Source organism: Centroberyx gerrardi, chromosome 15 (genome assembly GCF_048128805.1).
Source record: "Centroberyx gerrardi isolate f3 chromosome 15, fCenGer3.hap1.cur.20231027, whole genome shotgun sequence".
Lineage (NCBI taxonomy): Eukaryota > Metazoa > Chordata > Actinopteri > Beryciformes > Berycidae > Centroberyx > Centroberyx gerrardi.
Window position 1 is genome coordinate 24,952,916 of NC_136011.1, and position 14,835 is coordinate 24,967,750.

The following is a 14,835-nucleotide window of genomic DNA, read 5'->3' on the forward strand; positions in this document are numbered from 1 at the left end:
TCGCTCTCATTTATGGCAACAGATCTCTCCTTTTTGCTACATTTAACTATCTGTGTTAGATACGGACCTGCGTGAAATGATATTTGTGAGATATTTATGGTTACTTTTAGTCTACTTTGGTGCCAGATGGATGGAGTTTGCCACACAGTTGGGCAACACAGAAGGTTGGCAGAAGATTTAGACAATCGCAGGGAAATATTCGAAAGTTGATTTTGTATATTTCTCTGCGATTGACAACTTACTGAATTGCCCTGATGAGGTAAAACCCACATATCTGGGCCTGCAAGTAGAGTAAAATAAACACTAAGAATTATTTACACAGCTTCTGTTTGATCTAGGTCTAGTCAGAGAAGAGATGAATTGGAAATATGAAAAGAAAGGAGACAAAAAAAAAGGCGGTTTGGAAAGTATTGGAGCGCGGCCAGAGACGGAGTAGAGCTGATTTCACCCTTCTGAAATATTTAACTCGAGGTGTCGCCTGTTGTCTTCATCCTCTCTGGGTCAGGTGTCCTCAAGATGCTCACTGGGGATTTTCACCGCTCGAATACCAAAAGCAGGTCACATTCTTGCCGTGCTGCACATGGGTGCTGTCTGCGGGCTACTTGAAATGTTTACATGTTTTAAATAGTCATTTTCACTTATTTTTTATAATCATTACGACTTTGTCCTTCAATTTACAGCCTGATGTTTCTGTCCTCTTGCCTCGTATGTCTGTTCTCCATCACTCCGCTTTTAATGGTCATTTTGCTTCACTGTTTTTTCCCCAGAGGTACTTTTCCTGTCCGAATTAGACGCACAATTTAGCTGGAAGTTTTGACAGTTTGTGCCACCCCCGGTCTCGGTAGCCATGATGTGTCATTTTCTGACCTTCTGCAGCTGCTGTTGTAGTTTTAATGGCTGTGATACTCACTGGGACACAACAGAAACCCAGTTGGGACGGAAGAACATCAAATTACCATTTACATAAATCTACAGTGTTCTTTTTTTTTTTATAGCTTTGAGAAAAAAAGAGATGTTCCATTGTCATGTCCGTCTGAGGGATGTAATACACAGGGCAACTTTTTGATCAACGTGACGGGGCAACATTCCCAGCAGTTGACATTAGTTGCATACATCTGCAATAAAATGTAACGAGGACAACAAGGAGTTACCATGTAATTGATTCAGGAGTGTCTTGGACAAATCCTCGCCCAAAAAATCCCCCAAAATTGCCACATCCTTTAATGTTGTAATTGTCAAGGCGGTTTCTCCGTTATCGTATCTTGTGCATTTCATCAACCACATGATTTGGATTTGGTATCATTCCTTTGTAAACCACAGAGAAACTTTGCCAGGCACTTCTGAGAAATGCTTGGACTCGCCCTTGGTTTCATAAGCCGTCAACTCATATTTACAAGGCTATATTTCACTGTACATCCCTGCATCGCTCGCCTAATATCGTGTCTATGTATCTCAGAAGGCTGTCGTTCCTTTGTGTAATACTTCCACTGCACTAATAAGAGATGATTACCAAAATTGTGCCTGATGTTCGTTTGTTTGTATGTTTGTATGTTTGTATGTTTGTATGTATGTATGTATGTATGTATGTATGTATAAGAATATTCCTAAACCACATCAAGTGTGATCGCTTTTCTATGACCTAGAATGACTTGATTATTTCAATAAAGTATATTTTGCTGTTTTTGTAAGTTCTGCTCAACGCAATTTTATTTCATACAAAAACATCTTATGAATGAAAACACCTATAACAGAAATTCACAATCTATGGATCCATTTGCATCAGTGGCAAGCAAAGTTTTTTTAATTTAAACGCTATTTCCAAACATGCCACAAGTCTAAGTGCAACATGTAAAACACAAACTTAATAATACAGATGGTTCTCTAACCAGTACGTACTGTAATCTGTGTACAAATGAGATGAACGATCATTGCAATTCACACTGTCCAATCACTTCTGCCATCACATGTATTTTGGGAGGTGATACCTCCATGCCAGTCTGCAGGTTGGCTCTCCATATCCAATCATATTAAAACATTTACATCTTTTTGGAGCATCAGATGTCAGTATCAGGTAAGTTGGCAAATACAGAAAAGCACACAAGTCCTTAGAAACCTTGTCATAATTTTATCAGCTCAGCAGCAGTTTTTAGTGCAGATGAAGAATCTCACCAGCAGAGGGCAGCAGTGGTGTGTGAACACAGCTTACAATACAACTGATCAGAGGCCTGAAAACACACACTGACTGAAACTATATATGTACCCTGATGAAGGCATGTAAGCCGAAACACGTCGGGTAAGCCAATACATTAAAGGCTTTTTAATAGTTTTCACTGCAAAAAGGCTGCCTTGGTACCATTTTTTGAGAATAGCCCTTTTTTTTACATCTTTACATTTTGCATCTTCCAGCACTCGAGGCCATGATCTATTTCTTTTCATGATTTAACTCCCTGGTTTCCAAGAGCACCTTTTTTGACACCAGAAACTTTTTTTATGGACAATGCAGCGCTCCTTCTCTTCTATATAATACTATATCTGTACCCGGGGATTGCATTGCTATTGTTAGTTCCTAATTGTACCTGTTTGTGTACATTCCAGTTTTTATTGATCATTCATGTTAGAGGTACTTAGACCCATCAATCATTCTCAGGCCAATCACAGATGCACCCTGTATGTTGGTATCAGGGTGGTTGGTGGTTGTGTTTCGGGGGGTTTGGTCTGTCATCAGTTATGTGGATGGGAGTTGTGACGCACAAAAAAGCCACATATCTTGTTTTGGCACAGGTATTCTGTGTATGTTCTCTTATAAACTGACCTGCTCATCAGCTTTATTCACTTCTGTGTGTCTTTTTCTGTTAGTGTAGACTGTTATTATACATTTTCCAGTAAATAACAACAGTAAATGTGATCCTTTATTGATCCTCATCCTTTTTGATCACAATAATGCTGGCATTGGCCCAAAAAGTTCAAGCACACACATAGCTTGCAATAATGAACAGTAGGCTATTGACTACACACACAAAAATTGTTTTTGCAGCAAATTAGGGAATAGGGTGAGATTGACAGACACAACACACTCCTGCAACACACACAAGTGGGTTTTCTCCCTGTCAGTAGGGAGCAGAAACAAACTCGTTGCCCTTTCCTCTCAAAGGTGTTTACCCTCCACCTCTTCACACAGGGATCAGGGAAGGATGGGAGACGGTCGTCATGACGACCGAATTCCCAAGGCGGTGGCAGTCATCGGCTGGTACAGGTGTGGGAGCACAAGATGTTCACAATAGTTTCTCTGTGTGTGTGTGTGTGTGTGTGTGTGTGTGTGCGCCTGCGTTCTCTCGACACTCGTTGCATACCATTATTTCACTGATAATGATCCCATGGCCTTTTAAGGGAAAGACATTTAAAAAAGATAAACGACTCTTGGGCCCCTGCTCTGTTTTTCCTGATCTTTGCCAGGAGAGCTCTTGTAAAACTATCTCAGCCAAAAAAAGCCCACAGCCGCTGCACCGCTGGGCCGGATAGATTTCACAGAAGCACGATAACTTTTAGAGTTTCTTACAGTCAACTGAAATGAAAAATGACAAAATTCCCCCATTGTATAATATACACATATTTAACAATAAAACAGCAAACAATAAAAATGTTTATTTCTCAGATTTTTACATCAACATCCCATTACTTTTACTTCCTAAGATAAGATAAGATAAGATGAGATAAGATGAGATAAGATAAGATAAGATAAGATAAGATAAGATAAGATAAGATAAGAATGCAGGTTATTGATCCTCTAGGGAAATTCAGGTGTCACAGCAGCAATTGGCAAAGGTAATACGAATCGTACAGGAAAGGTAATAAGAAAGGTGATATAAATAAATATAAAACTATAAAAAGTTTTTTCTTTTTCTTTTCTTTCTTTTTTCTTTTATCTTTTTATAGTTTCTAGTTTTATATTGTTCCTGGGAAACAATTTATTTTTAACGGTTACTTCGTACATAAGGCGTACATAAAAATTCCTACCAATAAAACCACCACAGATTTTTGAACAATCCCCCCTCCACCTCTCCTCCTATCATATAAAATCTGCAACTTCACAACTTTCAGAGTGACATGAATGGTACGGTTGTGCATCTACACCCTGTTTCCTTTTCCTAAGACGCTACAGCTGCCTCCCGATCGCTGGAATTGATTAATTTTGAAGAGTACCAAATCTGTGACTCTGCTCAAGATTATGCGCAAAGAATTTTTCAACTTTCAAACAGTCTCTTCTCATGTTATGTCCAGCTCCAACATCCAACAACAACTGTTTCAACTGGACATATGCCGAATTACAGAAGCAACACACCATCAAAATGCCTTTAAGTTGCGGGTCAGGTGCTTGTTTCTGTGGCAACATTGCTGTATTTAAATCTAGCAATAATTCCCTATCCTACTCTGATCATATGGGTACAATGGTGATGCAAACGTACCCATAATCACGGTGAAAGATGGTTTGACTTTTCTACAACAGTTACCGATGCATGTGCACTGATGCAAAAGTTCTGTGCATAAGAATAAAAACAACAGGAGAAGACACGGGGCTTTCACAAGAGGCTCGCTGTGCTTTATGGAAATTATCCGCATGGTTCGAATGTGTCTTTACCCAATCAGATTGCCTGGATGAAACTCCAGGTTTGAATAATTTAACTCGGTCCGAGGAAGAGACTAAATTTATTCAATTGGCGCTCTGGGCTGAAAAGGTTTAGGGATAAATAATACTGAGCTGAATGCTTCACTGTGAAATAAATACAGCGGGTTTGCCATCACATCTGCGGAATATCAAAATATCCGTTCAAATCGTCTTGATGTGCTTAAACCTAGGAGAGTGGTTTTGGTCAGGAATGAAAAGCTGCTTTCTCGTTCCTCCATTTCTACCCTTTTGTGGACACAGCAGGATTATAGGATGTTCCAGATGAGACCAGACCTGGAAAAAACATAACATTCGCAAACACTTAATGGTTTGCATTCACTTGCATAGGTGCCAGGTGGGCGGGGTTTGCCACATAGGAACACATATAGGACACACGACTACAGGCAAAAAGGACTGACAATCACAGGAAAGTGTTTGAAAGTCGACTGATCCTGCCTCTCTGTGATTGACACGATCTGAACTGTTTTGATGCAGGAAGCCCCGCCCACCCGGTGCGCCCACGCAGCGTAAAACAAACACAAGGAATCATTTGCCGCTGCTTGTTGACCCAGGTCTGGACGGGGCTGAATCAGAGAGCGACAGCTGAGTCATTCTGTCCGCCGAGCCCGTTTCCACTTGCTTTTCCAACATGTTTTTCAGCACATTCAACTTGGCGCTCTTCACCGAGAGCTTGGAATTCTGTCTTGGCTCAGTCGAAAATACACTTTGTCATGGATTTGCTGGGCTTCTCTCTCTTCATCCTCTCTCTGTTTATTTATCTCTCTTTCTCTGTTTGGCTTTACTCATCAGTTTACGCCCATGGCTAGCATGCAGCAGATGTCACTGAAGCATTTCACTTGCTGTGAGAGTAATATTCACGTATTGCATTGAATATAGTAAGGGTTTATCTATATAGTGATTAGGAGCAATGTTTGGGTACCACTTTAATTCTACTGGATGTTGGAAGATGCTTGATGCTGATTGGTCAGTAGGCTACAGACTTTAGTCATTTAGACATTTTGCTGCAATGAGAAACAGCTGCAACCTTTTCATTTTGTTAATAAAATCATTATTTTCATTGCACATTGCCATCCTGAGGATTATTGTGCTTATTGTACAAAACAAGACAGCGAGCTCGCAAACCAGGTGTGTGTGCATTTCTGTGTGTGTGTGTGTGTGTGCGTGTACACACACAGGTCTGCAGCATACTCCCTTGCAAAACAGCTTTTTCATAACACATTTTCATTCCATTCATATTGAATCATAATATCATAACTGGAATAAAGGGAGCGATGACTCAGCCCAAACACACAGTCATTTGCATTTCAATCAATTGATTCGGTTGTGATTGGATAACGACAGAGAAGAGCTGAGCTGACCACATCCAGCGTGTACCTCTGACTCACTTAGATGACATCATCAGCGCGCTGCCGGGAAGCCGGGATGATAAAGTCGAGGTTAAGTTCTCGCAAATTGAAGGGAGCAGCGTTTCTCTCTGTCACGCTCACTCACACACACACACACACACACACACACTACACTGTCTCACACCACACTCTGTCACATACACACACACATACACTCTACACTACACTCTTACACACACACAGACACACACACACACAATGACACATACATACGCACACAGGCATACACACCCACACCTACACACATGCTACATTTTGGCATTATACTCTCTCATATACACAAACTACACTCTAACACACACGCAGGCACACATTGACACACACAAACACACACATGCAGGGACACACATACACACACATGCACACACACACTGATGAGCTAGTCTGTACTCCAGGGTCCCAGGAGGTGAGACTTCTTCATCTATCACTGAGATGAATGTAATCTCTGTGGGACTGAAGCAGCAGCACCTATTGCTCATCACCATCCACAAACACACACACACACCCTTTCTCTCCCCCTCTCTTTCTCACTTGCCATCTCACACACACACACACACACACACACACACACCATACATATTTAAAGCTTGTAGAAGCTATAGAAAGCCTCTGGCATCAACCAGCGCCCACAGATAAAAAGTAAGAAGAAAAGTTTTCCAACAAAGCGCCGAATCCTTTGGGCTGAATGGTTCTGAATCCAGCAGTGTTTTGTTGGAGGAAGAGATTAATCATGCAGAGCGCTTCCGACGCCTGGCTCACTCCAACAGCACCTTCATCATGAAAGAAGAAGAAGAAGAAGAAGAAGAAGAGGAAGAAGAAGAAGAAGAAGAAGAAGAAGAAGGGGAAGAAGAAGAAGAAGAAGAAGAAGAAGAAGAAGAAGAAGAAGAAGAAGAAGAAGAAGAAGAAGAAGAAGAAGGGGAAGAATGTAGACAGAGGAAATGTTTTGTTGTGTTTGTGGTTTGTGGTTCTCTGAGAGTGTGAGACGATAATACCAGAACAGACGTCAATGGAAGAAATATTTGTTATATTTCTAAGTTTTTCATAATAATAGTTACATTTGTACATAGTACATACGGCAATACTGTAAGTAACAACTGTAAGAAAAACCATACATGTCAGGAAGTTTGAGGTTTGTACAGATCAGTGTGTGTTTTGGTTTTGTGTTTACAGTTTGGGGAAAATGGAGCATTATTTCAGGAAATGTGTGGGAAAGCAGTTGGGAAAAACTGTAATAAAAGTAAAGTATAAGAAAGTGAACATAGGGTTGTGATCAAATGATTCAAGAAAAACTAGAACTGTGTATTATATGTTATGCATGAGCAGTCATGTGAGAAACTCTCTATAATATACAGTATTTAAACAAAAAATTCTCTCTGACATCTCTGGATTCCTATAAGCGGAGACTTTGGAAAGCTTCGTGTTTTTCCAGTCTGGAACGGGCTGAGTGGAGGAAGCAGTAAGTCACAGGGAGAGTGGAGGCTGATCAGTGGAGGGTGTGAGTCACTTCTCCGCTCCAAAGCTCCACTTTTCAGCTAAATCCATTTGTTTATGCACTAAAAGGCTGGAAACTTCTGTCTTTTTTGTTTAAAAACCATTTTACAACAGGTACCTTCAGCCAAGCGATCTGATTGGTCCAAGACATGTGTTCCAACCATGCTGATAATCCTCATAAAGCTTTATTGGTTATCAAATGTTCTGGTAAAAAGTAAGATAGTAATCTTTCCTGTGTTCTCCTTATTCTTCTCCACAGCTTTGAAGAAAACATTTTGGTCTGAACACATTTTGGTAACCATTGTATAAAAGCCAAAATACCCATACGGATGTTGTTTTCTGGGATTATGGGTATTTTCATCAACGTTGTACCAACAATCACTGAAAGGATATATTGTTGCTACAATGAAGTTTGTATGATTTTGGGTGCGATCACACCTACAGTTTGTTTTCTTTGATCCGATTTGGTTCATTTAGGTTCACACTGACCAATTACAAGCAAACCAGGGCTTGTAAACAGAAGTCACATGACTCACAAGTAGCTTGTTTATTGGACACAGTTTTGGTGACCGGTCATCCTGCAGGTTAGAGATTCTGTCGGCAGGCGGAGTCAAAACAAATCTGATTCCGGTTCCTGTAACTTAAGCTGAGCATGATGGACTTGTCTGCCTTCCTTGCTGTAATTTCCCTTCTCTGGTGTTCGGACCAGTTAAGAACACATGAAACAGCCGAGTTTGAGCATATATAAAGAGCATGAGGAGCTGCTGGCTATCAGATGTCAACATCCGTCTCCTTATACCCATAAAACCTTGCGGTTTGGGGCCCTTTCCTGTAGTTGGTGTGGATTACGTTCTCACTCCGAACAAACCACACTGCAGTTTGCTTGGAAGAGGACAGACACTCTGCATTGAATGGCAATTCTCTTACTGTACCTGTTGAAGAGAACTGAAATAAAGGAATAAACTGCTTCAAACACACTTGAACGAACACACACTTAGCGTGACATATGGCCTTCAAAATGGACTTTTATTTACTTCTTTTTTTTATTTTATTTTATTTTATTTTTCTTAATTATCAGTGGCCACAAATAGATCCAAATTCCAAACGTATAGGAAATATAAGAATCAGCATAACAGCTTAAAGGTTTGAATAAATGTCTGTCATTTAGTGAATCTGGGTTGGGGTCAATTCATGAATGAACTCATCAATTCCAATTCTTCAACTGAGGAATTGGAATTTGAAAAACCTACAGGAAACAGAATTGGAATTGAACTGGAATTTCAGGAAATTGTATTTAATTAAATGAATTTCTGTACAATTCCATGTTTTTTCTTACCACATATCTGAAATTAAAAAAAAAATATTATCAATACTGAATATCATAAAATGTTAAAAGGACCTTTCAGGTGGTTTTTGATGCATAACATGTAATTGTAATACATACATTATGACTGAATGTACTGGATGTGTTTAACTGTCTTTTATTTGATTCATAATGTTTAGCAAGTCAAGACAAACTCTCTTAGAAGTGGAATTTCATGGAATTTCATGGAATTTCATGGAATTCAATTTTGTTTCCTGTCATTCCAATTCAATTCCAATTCTATTTCCTTTGAGCTGGGTGCAATTTCAACTCTAACTCCAGGAATTGAGCTGGAATTTACCATGCATTCTCAGTCCAGTTCATCAATGTCCCCAAACCTGCAGTGAATGCTTTTATTCAACGTGCCTTGCAGTGGAGCGACAACCACTTAACTGAAGAAGCTCTGATAACGGTAATAAAAATAATGAAGCTGCGTATAAACACTCACCCTTGAGACGCAGGTTATACCCAGTATCGCCTGCCACAGTCTGCCTCGCCCTGCACATCGCCACCATAAAGTGTTTCCTGTGCAGAGGAAGGCTATCTAGGGCACAGAGGGAGTGGGCAATTTACTGTAACACTGTGAAGTTAGTATTGGAACAGTGTCCTGCAGGCGGGGGTAGTTAAGATGGATGACCCATCTCCCTGTTTTAATGAACATCGCTTCTCTTCTCTAGTCTGGGGAGGGAACTTGTGCTCTGAATCTCTGCATCCTTCAGGGGGAAGAGAAAAGACGAGGGAAGGAGGGGGGGATTTTAGAGAGACGGAGGGGGAGAAATAGAGAGGTATTGGGGAAGCGGAGGACATGATACAGCCTAGGAGATGTTGCATGAGAAAGATGGAGAAAGGAGGGAAAAGGAAAGAAAGGCAGAAGGGGGAAAGAGTTAAAGAGAGATATGGAGAATGGGAGAAAGGGTGGGAAAGAGAGGCAGAGTCAGTACAGGGAGAGAGAGGGGGAAAGAAGAGAAAAATATAGAGAAAAGGAGAGAAAGAGTCAGACAGAGAGCTAGAGAGAGGAAATGAAAGATAGCGAGAAGGAGAGGAAGAGGTGTGCAGAGGGAAATGAAGGTACGAAGCAGAGAGCCCCCTGGTGAGTTGTTGCTCAGGATATCATCGCCCCGACTCCGGGAACCAAAAGGATCAAAACACACAGATTGCATTCAGGCTGGGCAGAGTGTCGCCGCAGAGCGCTGGGTCGACTAACAATGTGCATGAAGCCACTTTGTCTCGGCTCCGCCCCCCTGCAGCAACCAGGAAGTGGAGAGGAAGAACCTGTACCTGCCAAAACAAGCGGTCGTTTGCAACAGATTGGTTTTATAATTGAGACACAATATTGGACAAATGTGAAAGAAATTGGAGATTATTTTAGGATACATTATTAATATTAATATTGATAGCAAAAGGGATAGCTACATGAAAGACATGAAAATCGCGACCCACAGGATCCGCAATCTCTAAAGACAAAATATAGGTGAAAACTGAGATATTAGCTCTAAGATTGAAAACCTCCAGTGAGGAAAAAGTAAACTCTTGAGCTGTATACCTAAAGTCCAAGGCACTCTAAATCCAGTAAGGAGGGAAGAGACTAAAGCTTGAAATAAAAAAAAAACCTTTACTATCATGGCTTTGAGCCAACGCGTTTTGACCATAAGGTCTTCATCAGGGCAAGACTGGCTCCACAATGAGCAAGTCACAATTTAAAAGTACTACAGCCAATTAAAGACTATCAATCGGACACATGCAAAATGTCTGTGTAAAGACAGTGGAGGACCAAACCCAGGAAAAATAGGTGAAATGTCCCCTTGAGTTACAGTATCCTCTAATTCAGTGGTTCTCAACATGGGGTCCGGGGACCACCAGGGGTCCTTGAGAGGGTTCCAGCAAATTGATGAATTGTTAAACTTCAGCATTATTTCATTTACAAGAAGTTAACACAATTAGAGAATGTAGAAGAAAGACTGTTTTGATCATAGTTTCTCTGTTATCTCTCTACCTACAGTACAGATAGTCATGGAATTCTGGACAAAATCATATCTAACAAAAAAAATATCCTCAGATTTGGGTTCGAGAGACAAAATCTCATTAAATGGGGGTCCATGGGCCTAATGTTTACTAAATTAGGGGTCCTCAAAATGAAAAAGGTTGAGAATCACTGTCCTAATTGACACAAACTACAAAGTCACATTTGCAGGATAGAGACAAGTAAGCCAGCTAATTACAGCAGAAATCCAACAGTTTCGTCCAGTGAAAAGGTAATACAGTATATCATGATGCAAAATAGTGGAATAATAATATCACTTTGTCATTTGCTTTTTTGGCTTAAGAATGAAGCTTTTCAGCCTTCATAGCTTGCAATACTCACAGGTACACGCTCATAGCAGAGTAGGGGCAGCAGTAGCTATGGGGCAGAAAAAAATCATACGTATTTTCCCTTTAAAGAGATGATTTTGGGATAACTTTTGGGGCTGCTCATTTTTCATGAACTCGCAATCTGGGATCTGCAGAGTTCGCTTATCACAGCATCTTTAATTTCCTTCCTAAAACGTTATTATTATTGATGATTAGACACAGCTCCTTAAAGAAAAATATCCTAAATCTCTCTGCACATCTTGACTCCCTCTCTTCTTAAATTCATCTCCCTCCGTCTACGGCTCCCTCCATCTGTCTCTGTCATCCTTTCTGTCTGCACGACCGCTCTCCTCCTCCTCTATCCTCACCTCTCCTCTTTCTTCTCTTTTCTTCTTCTTCTTATCTTGTCCTCTCCTCTTCATCCCTGTCCTATCCTCTCCCTTGTTAAATCAAGTCAAATTTTTAAACCGCTTCTAACACCTTCTCTTTTTTTTCCCACTCTATCCTCCTCCTCCCTCCCTCCCTCCCTCCCTCCCTCTTTCCCCTCAGATGACCGGACCTGCAGGGTGGTGGAGTGTTTGCCATGCCATCGTTCTCTCATCACACACAGCTCCACCCGTGTTAAAACTGCCTTCTCACCGTGTCAAACCAAACAAACGCAATAAAGCGCGCCGTATCTTTAGGCTTTAGTCTGCTTTCGTGGCCCTGGACGATAAGATAATGTTTCACAGTGCGACTGTTTCATCTCCCACAGAAAAGCAGACGTGGTTTTAACACCTAATTTAACACAGACTTTGGAATCAAGTCACAGAAAAAAGTTGAAATGGATATTTTTGTTGGTACGTGGAGAGGTGTTAAGATCTCCACCCTCCTCCTCCCAAACCCCCGCTGGCCAAACTGATTCCCACAACAACCTTCTCTGTTGTGTCTCCTCTGCTCTGCGGGGTTTCCTCCTGATACCTGGATCTCTGAGGACCTGGTTGGGCCCACCTACAGTGTTTCATCTCAGCGTTATAAACCCCCGGATCCTCTGAATGCCTGGAATGTTTGGAGGAGAGTTATCTGCCCCGATTGGTTTCAGGTATGGAACTGGTTGGTACTATCTGCTTAATTTGGGCTGAAGCTGCTCTGATTTTAAGAAGCAGTGACGTGCTCAGAGAAGTTGTTGTGGTTCAATCTGGTTAAATCGTACCACAATCTTCTCCCTTGTGTCTTCTCCTACTCTGTCTCCCCCTCAGCCTTCCTGCTGTTTGAATAAAGAGCAAACACTAAAGGGAGTGGAGACGATCACGCTCCTTTAAAGTAATAATCTGCAACATTTTCAGATGTCTGTTTTGCTGCTCTCCATTGTGGCTTGATAGAAAACAAGAGTGATTCAACCTAGATCCAGTTCATGAAAGCTTTAACATTTGCTGTTCTAAACATCCGGAGTCTGGTAGCTCTTTACTGCGGAAAAATCGATCGTGCGGTGTGCGGGAAGTGATGCGTTTCATGTTTCCTGCAGCAGCAACAGCGGTTTGTTTGGAATAAACAGAAGAAGAAGAACTGGGTAGTTAGCATGAGCAGCGATAGCCATTATAGCTGAACAGACAAAGAACAGAGCGCCACCTACAGAAACTCAAACTGCATCAACAGAAAATCCAAGGAAAAAGACGTCACAGTCCCGCCCACACTGTTTGATTGACAGGTGATCTCTGGGAAGTGCAGTGCAGAAACACCACAGCAATGAGCACTTAGCAACAAAGTAAAAAAAAAACAAGGAACTCAAGGATTACCACTTTTAAAAAATGGCCATTTAGTGCAAGCGACACTGAGACAACCCTGAAAGATGCAATGTCCAAGTTTAGTGTCAGCTCCTTGTTAGTTAAATTGAGGAAAGTGTTTGAAATTCCCTTTCAACAGAACGGTCTGTTTGGAAAAGTAATGAATTGAATTACTCTAATTGAATTACCCAGGAGGCCCATGTTTGCTGAGGATAATTGAATTGGTTGTTGTTAGAAACACTTCAAATGCTTGACTTTCAAAGGAACAGCGGCTCCTAGGTGAGTCGCTCAAGTCAGTAACGCACTAACACACTTAAAGCACTTATGTTGCATGTGTCAGTAGAAGAAGAATAATGCTGGTTAACAATACTACCAGCAAGCTGAGTTCTCTGTGCACACACTCGTATGCATAAACAGGGCATGCATACATTCACATAGGCAAACACACTTACACACACACACACACACACACACAGGGAAGGAGAGAGAATGCTCTGTCATAGCCGTTTAGCGTCACTTCGGTCCTCAGAGTGCTCTCTGCATACTGAAATAGCGAGAAGCCCGGAGCGATTCAGCCGCCCCACTAATGATCCGTGTCCATAACAGAGCTATCATCAGCCCCAAGTGGAAATTTTTATCATTTTTTGTGGTATTTTTGGCTGACAATCTGTGGAAAGTCTCTGAAACTGTGGGGAGTTTCTTTTTGGCCATAAAATGTACTTCCATCCCGTACAATAGCAATAATACCCCAGAGGGTGTTTTTTTACTGTGATTAGAGATATGACAGTGATGCAGAGGGTGCGAGGAGCAGCCAAGTTTCTTAAAAGTCGTTTTCTTCAAAGCAGTATACATATAAAAAGCAGGAGAAAACAATAAAGCTTGCTAACTAGCTCCCTGGTTACACAAGAGTCATATAAGGTACAGTATAGTATAGTATAGCAGCCAATAAAGCACAGCTAGCCGTGTGTGCATGGGCATAAAAATATGTTTTTGTGCATATGAAAGCAAATGTTTCCGGAGTCTGAAGATTCCTCTAACCCTCCACTATAGTGTGTGTGTGTGTGGCTGATGATTTTTCTTCTTAACCTGGAGCAGTGGGTGTTTCCTGGCTAGGCATATACTGTATGTTAGATTGATTAGTGCTGATTTGTGTATCTTTTTTCCAACTCTACTCATTGCTACAACTTTTTACAAAATAAGGTCTTTGATCAATGTTCTGTTAGAAGATTGGTGTTGCGCAGATTCTGTCCAATCAGTCATGATGTCAAATCGTGGCTGTGATCATCCTAAAAGTCTTGTACACTGCACATTTTTCCAGCATTAATAAGTGTTGCTTTTTCCGTGATAATTAGTTGGAGTTGACAAGTATTGATTCAATGGCTGCTCAAAACTACCAAAAGTGTTAAATTAATTTTGATGGGTATGGACTTATATACTTTAAACACCAGCACAGTGTTGATTTTTAACACTGATATTTTGCCTTGCAGCCGTTCCATCTCTCTGTATCCTATTTTTATTGTATTCATTATGGTGCATGCTAATACATTAGCATCGGCAGTATGTTTAGTAGAAGGTATAAACTAGCTTTAGCATCATCTCAAAACTACTATAGCACTTATAGCACTTCACCTTCACTTATCAATTAACTACCAATTGTCTCACTGCACATTGATAAATTGATCCAAGAGCTTATTTGCCATAAGTGTTGCTGTACTATCTTAACTCGTACCATCTGTCCCTCTGTGGCCTGGGAACCCAGATGTGAAATGAGGGATCACC